General features: G+C 44.3%; 1 long non-coding RNA gene across 1 annotated transcript; it reads left to right on the forward strand.

Moving 5' to 3' along the window:
* Positions 1-3,267: 3,267 nt before the first annotated feature.
* Positions 3,268-4,827, forward strand: LOC140687114 (uncharacterized). Its single transcript, XR_012061218.1, has 2 exons — positions 3,268-3,446; positions 4,418-4,827. It is a non-coding gene; the product is annotated as an uncharacterized lncRNA (long non-coding RNA).
* The last annotated feature ends 1,884 nt before the right edge of the window (positions 4,828-6,711 follow it).

The raw sequence follows: 6,711 nt of genomic DNA on the forward strand, positions 1-6,711 counted from the left end.
TTTCTTCCCCATTGACATTCTATTTCTCCTTCTTCTGTTGTTCCCTCTTCTCTTTTTCCTCTTTATTCCTTTCTCCTTCTTTGCATTTATTTTTTTCCCTCCATACTTTTAATTCTCCCTTTATCTCCCTTCTGATGTTGAAACCATTACCTGCTAAGAGAGCCAAGCAAATTCCAGCTCTGCTTTTTTTTTTTTTTTGCATTTCTTACCTTCTAACATACCACACAGTTTATACATTTTATTTATTATTATTTAGTGTCAAAATATAAACTCCATCGGAGGGGGCGATTTCTATTTCTTTCACTACTGTATCCCTAGACCCTTGAACACTCCATAGGGATGAATATTTAGGTAGTATAAACATAAAGAATGGCAACAAAGTGAATATCATGCAAGACAGCGGTTACCCTTGGAGGGAGAAGGGAGGCAATTGTAAAGTACGTGCAGGGCACTTCTGACTTGAAGGCAGTGTTCTATCTCTTAACTTGGTTAGCAGTTAAAGGGATGAGTCTTCCTTGTAACTTGTTAAATTGTACATTTGTGTTTTATGCATCTTTCTGCAAAAACTATTTTTCCACAATAAAAAGCTTTAAGAATTACTTTCATGGTTTTCCTAAGGGGAAAGATGTTACTTTAAAATACTGTTTATAAAACTGTTGTAACTTTACGATTATATTAAACTGTACAATATATTCATAATGCCCAAAAAAGCCACAAAGCCATTTTATTTTAAAATGATCTTAGTGGCAGAAATGGGCAAAGCAGCAACATGCCACACGTAGCTACTGTTATGGACTGAACTGTGTCCCCCAAATTCATATATTGAAGCCCTAACTCCCCCAAATGTGATGGTATTAGGAGAAAGGGACTTCAAGGAGATCATTAAGTGAAATGAGATCAAGGGTGGGGCCCTGATCCAATAGGACTGGTGTCCTCATAAAAGGAAGAGACGCCAGGAGTGAGTGCACACAGAGGAAAGGCCATGTGAGGACACAGTAAGAAAGCAGCCGTCTGCAAGCCAAGGAGAGAGGCCTCACCGGAAAGCAAGCTTGCCAGCACCTTGATCTTGAACGTCCAGCCTCCAGAACTATGAGAAAATAACTTTCTGTTGTTAAGCCACCTAGTGTGTGGTATTCCGTGATGGCAGTCCCAGGAGACTAACACAGCTACCAACTCATGTTCCCATTCCTTTGTACCTTTTTTCCCTTGTCCCTCTCCCCTCAAAAAACTCACTGCTGTGGGATAAAGAAGTTAAATGATATGTGGATGCGGTTGTTTAAAAAAACATAACCACAAATCCTTTGACACACACCCCTTCAAGAAGAAGAGCTTAATTTCCCTCCACTTGAGTATGGGCTGGACTTGGTGGCTGTCTTCTAGCAAACAGAACAGAGTAGAAGTGACTGTGTGTGACTCAGAGACTCCACCATCTGAGGCTCTGGGCTCCCTGCATGTTCCTTCTCTCAGACCACTTGCCTTGGGGGAAGCCAGCTGCTATGTTGAGCAGTCCTATGGAGAGGCCTTGGAGTGAGAAACTGAGGCCTCAAGTCAACAGCCACATGAGTGAGCCATCTCAGAAGGGAGTCCTCCAGCCCCAGCCAAACCTTCAGATGACCGCAGCCCTTGCCAGCATCTTGCCTGCAACCTCAGGAGAGACGCTGGGCCAGAATATCCGAGTCAGCTGCTCTCAAGCTCTGGACCCACAGCGATCCTGAGAGAACATGTTTATTACTAAGCTGCTAAATTTGGAGTGATTTGTTACTCCAATAGGTAACTAACACAAGGGGCTAGATTTCTCTTACATGAGGAAGAAATAAAGAGACACAGAAGGAAAGGTCTGGAAATGAGGAGTTAGGAGAAAGAAGTAGAAAGGGTGCAGTGAGTAGAATTTCGAAGGCTTTCCTTTCTTCGGAAAGACAGGGTGAGATTAAGGCAGCTGATAAAAGAAGTGGGACTTTGGGGACAGAGGGATGTTCAAAGGTATATTTAGGAAACTTTGCTGGGCTATGTGTTACAAATCTCTCCCCAGTGTTCCTGAAAAACTTTAAGTAAAAATCCCTATTTTTTAAAATAATAATAAATAATAGTAATCTAACACTGCCAAGTGATTCGATGTGTCCCAAGCTTATGGACCACTTATCTAAGTCAACCCTAGTCATTTTATCCTTCTTTACTCAACTTCCCAGTTTTTCTTATAACTGAGGTGGCCACAGAAAAAGCACTGTGCCAGGGAGACACAGAGGAAGTCTCCTGGGAACTTCGGGAAATATTTTGTTTCCTGCTGAGGAGATAAACACATTTAAGAATTTGCCAGCACTGCCCCTGACTTTCCTTCCACTCTTAAGTGCCTTGAAAGGTTGTGTGAGGCCAGCGTCTTATGCCAATGAGAAGACAAGCCTAAAGATGGAAAGGTATGGTGCAGGGAGTGTCTGAGCCTCAGGACAGAAAGCGCCTGGAACCTGGGAGCCGTGACTGAGTGACTGCATCACACCTGAATTGCCTTGTTCCAACCTTCCGGTTAGGACAGTATTAACATTCCTTACTGCGTAAGCCATGTACACTATGATTAGTACAGTTTTCTGTTATTTGTGGTAAAATCATTCCTAGCTGATATATAAGATGAATATTTGCTTCAAGGTGGTGCCCTCAAACAGGGCAAGATACTATGTGTGCACATGAGACAAACTGAGTTCAAAATCTCCTCCCATGGCAGCGAGGAGCCCTCAAGAAGGTACCTCGCTGCCTCGGTTTTCCACCTGAAAGGGAGCATTGTACCTCCATCGCAGGACTCTCATGGCTGTTAGTTAAAAAATAAAAACCTAGTATTCAAAATCTTTCAAAACAAGAGAATCCTCACTGACTGTGAAGTCTATCAACTACCGATTTAGGGCCTGCAGATAATCTGCTACTGTAATCACAAGATCTTGGACAGATGTGAAGTGCATTTAGTTCTTAACTCTTCAGTGAAGAAAAATTCAAATGGATACAAAAGCAAAGAGATTCATGTACTGAATCTCCATATCCAGTGATAGTCAGGAGCTATCAACACATTTCCAATCTTGTTTAATCTGTTGCTTTCCCCATGTAAAGTGGGTAATTTTTTTGAAGTCGTTGATAAGTGATTTTAATTTCACACACACACACACACACACAAATGTGTATATATCTCCAGCTAACTTTTTAAAAGCTAACTTTTTTAAAGTTTTCCTATATTTATTCTGAATGTAAGTCCTCAGACTGAGGTTTTAATAATTGCAGTTGAAAAAGCATGGCTTTGGAGCGGTCTCTAAACTGGGTGAAAATTCCACTTCCACCACTTGGTAGCCATGTGATCAGAAGCAAGTGACTAAACTTTCTTGGAGCCTCAGGTTTTCACCTGCAAAGAGCAGCAGCTCAGCAGTCAGCACGCATTCTCCAGGGTCTGAGAGATAAACAGCAAAGCGGTGGTGAGTAATGGCTCTAATTACTAAACCAGCCAAGCACTGCCCTAAGCACTTTTCCTGCAGTAGCTTTAGTCCAGGCATTTGGCGCATTCCCAGTGCTTAGTTCCGTCCAGTCCTAGAAGCAGGTTTTATAGTTAGTAAAGTTGACGGAGTGGCAGCTCTGGTTATGAGAAGCTAGTGAGAAAAAGTAGTGCCTTATGGGGCAGAGTGTCCTCCACAAAGCGGGGAGCGGGGCGGGGTGGCTCAGGAAAGCCTCGTCAAATCTGCAGATGGGCCCGGGAGCCGGGAGGGAGAGGGGTGGAGTGAAGAGGCAGGAATGCGCTTGAAAGGAAGTGTGGGTCCGGAGGACAGGAAAGTACCTCTTCAGTGCTCTCCTGACTTCCCCACACCTCCTAGGCTTCTGAGGTTCCCATTACTGTTTGATGGGGCTGCAGATAATATTTGGTCTGCAAATCAGGACTAGCTGGGATGGGCCCATCAGCAGTCCTGACCACCCCAGAGGCTGTGAGGGCTGCCTGGCCTTGGGAACCCAGCCACTTCCCAGGAAATGCTCAGATCGGCAGTAAACTGGCGATGGATTCTAAGAGTTAGGAAAGGATGAATCCAAAATCAGTGTTTGTTGGAGAGAAAGACCTTCCCTTTTTTCCTTTTTCTCTCTCCAAAGGGCTTTGTGTCTAAACTGCGCTTTCAATGTAGAGTAGGAGATCCGGTAATACTCCTCAAAGGGGGATCTGTGGACCCTTCAGAATCAAGAGAGTAATTAATTCAAAACGCAGATTCCCAGGCCTTGGTTCCAAAATTCTAATTCAGATGGTCACGAATCATCTTTTCAAACAGAAACGCTCAGGTGGTTCTCCTTCATGTGCTTTTGGACATTTCTCAAAGAGTAGCCTAAGGACCACTGCATCAGGTGAGCACCTGGAGTCCTGTGAAAAGTACAAATGTCATGAATGTCCTGAATTTTCAATCTGCAGGGACAGAGTTAGAGGAGGAAACCGAGGAAGGAAGCCCGTCACCTGCATTTTGAAGAGGCTCCCCAGGTGAAGGTTTACTGGTACCTTGTTTTAAGAACCACTCGCCTAAGGAATAACAAAGTGTTCTCTCAGGCGGGGGCCTCTTTCTGCCAAATCTTGTGAAGCTGCTCTGGATGTCTATTCATGAGGAAGCCATAACCCCAAGACTCAAGTGGGGAATGAGAAAGAGACACGGTGCTGAGAATAGCAATTGAGTAACAACCGACAATGTTTCCACATCAAAGATCTCCTGTCAAATTTCTCCAGCAGGAACAGCACACCACATTTGCCCTCCGTGCCTCATTGCTTTGCCTGCAGCACAAGTTCCCCACTTCAAGATGCTTAATAAATACCCACGAAAATGACTTGAATGTATTCCACTTGGGAGAGTCATACTTTCGTAGGCTTTTTAGTGGTGGTGTTTGAACATGTCTACTTGTGTATATGGGCAAGGGGGTGGAAAGGGTGGTGAACAAAAGTGGGTTTGATAAAGGCAGGGAGATAAAGGGTTCCTGAGTAGACTTCAGCCGTAGTTAGGAAAGACGTAAGTACAAGTGCTAATTTTGGTTTACTTCCTCTCTGGCCCCAGGATCTCAAGCAAGCTACTTTCATTTCTCTCTTTCAACTGTGCCTTTTTTTTTTCTTCTAAGGAATATGCCTTGTGGAATTATTTTAAGAAGTAAGAAGAGATTGGAAAGCCCCTTTTCCTCCTAGCCAAAATTATTCAGAAGAGAATCTCCACCATCTGGGCCAGTTCAATGAGAGAAGTAATTTCCTTTTCTTTCCTTCTTTTTTTTATTTCCTTCTTTCTACGAACTAAAGATCATTTATTTAGCAGATGTACACTGAGGGTTCATTACATGCTAGACGCTAGAATGACTTGTGGGATAGTGTCAGCCAAGGGAGGCTGACGTGGGGTTCTAGGAGGTGAGCGGCCCAAACGAAAAAATGCACGAGGAGTTGCCATACTGCCGGACAGACTTCAGCCGGAGACACCATGGGGTTAACAACACTTTATTGCCACAGGGAGGTGCCTCTATGATGCACCTGTACTGCTTTTATCTGTTTTCTGTCAGCACATGCGCGGTCTGAGTTTCTTTGTTCATTAGGCTTACAGAATATCTCTACCACCTGCGTACTTCTATTTCCTGTGTTCTAAATCTTATATAATTGACGTATGTGTGGAGCAATTATTTACTGCATACTACAAACATGCTCTGATCGTGGCCTTGGGTCCCACGGCCTTAACTCATCTCAAGACCAGCTCACAGATAGCAAACAAGACATAGTTACTACCCACATTATTGGAGAAGCTGGGAAATGAAGAGTCTGAAAGCAGCAGTTGAAGGATCAGGGAAAAGTCACTAACCAGCCTTCGTTAGTGCTGGTGCAGGTGGGCAGGAGGGAGCTTGCAAATTCATTTGGAAAGCCAGGCACTTCAGCTGTCAGAGTGAAACCGCCCAGCCTGCGGTCACTGGTGGCCAGCAAGGTCTGCACTTGAGAGAAGACTGGGTGTGGGGCAGGGGAGCACACGGACCTCTGGACCTGCCACCAGTCTAGTGGAGGGTGGCGGCCAGTGGGGCGTGCCAGCCTCCCTGCATACTTCTCCCAGCGCATGGCTCTGGGTTCACTGCTACATCCCAAATCTCATGCCAGCTTTTTTTTTTTTTTCTAATTCTAACACAGATCTCACAAGGAAAGGGATCCTGGGACCATAGCTGCAACTTGTCCAAAACACTATGTAGATAAAGAGTTGGGTCAAAAAGTAATGGAAGTTGGCCAGAAGGCAAACACATGATCAGAGGTGGCAAAATCTATGTCAAGATTCTGAACCAAAGTGCTTGTTCAGATGGGAGCCAAGCTGTTCGTAACTCCTCAGGCCTTCTCTCAGTGGTCTCCTGTGTCGGCCCTAGGATTGTCCCCCCCCCACGGCAAATTGGCTGCATAACCCAAGGGTGCAAGGCTGATACCGCAACACAGAGACCACAGGTGCAACACGTAAGAATAATTGCTGAGCTTTTAGGTCATGTAACACAACAGCTGTTAACAATCGCTTCAAAATTTAATCTTTCATCAGATTCAGATTTATGAGGTATAGAATGCTCGTCTGTTCAAATATGTATTAATGTTTACTGTGTGCCTCATGAAAGGAAAAATGAAACATCTACTAGTCTCTGCATGAACCAAACACACACCCTTTCTACCAGTTCTTGCCTACAAAATCTCAGATCCCCTTCCCAACCATACCAGAGTCC

Source organism: Vicugna pacos, chromosome 2 (assembly GCF_048564905.1).
Source record: "Vicugna pacos chromosome 2, VicPac4, whole genome shotgun sequence".
Classification (NCBI taxonomy): Eukaryota; Metazoa; Chordata; class Mammalia; order Artiodactyla; family Camelidae; genus Vicugna; species Vicugna pacos.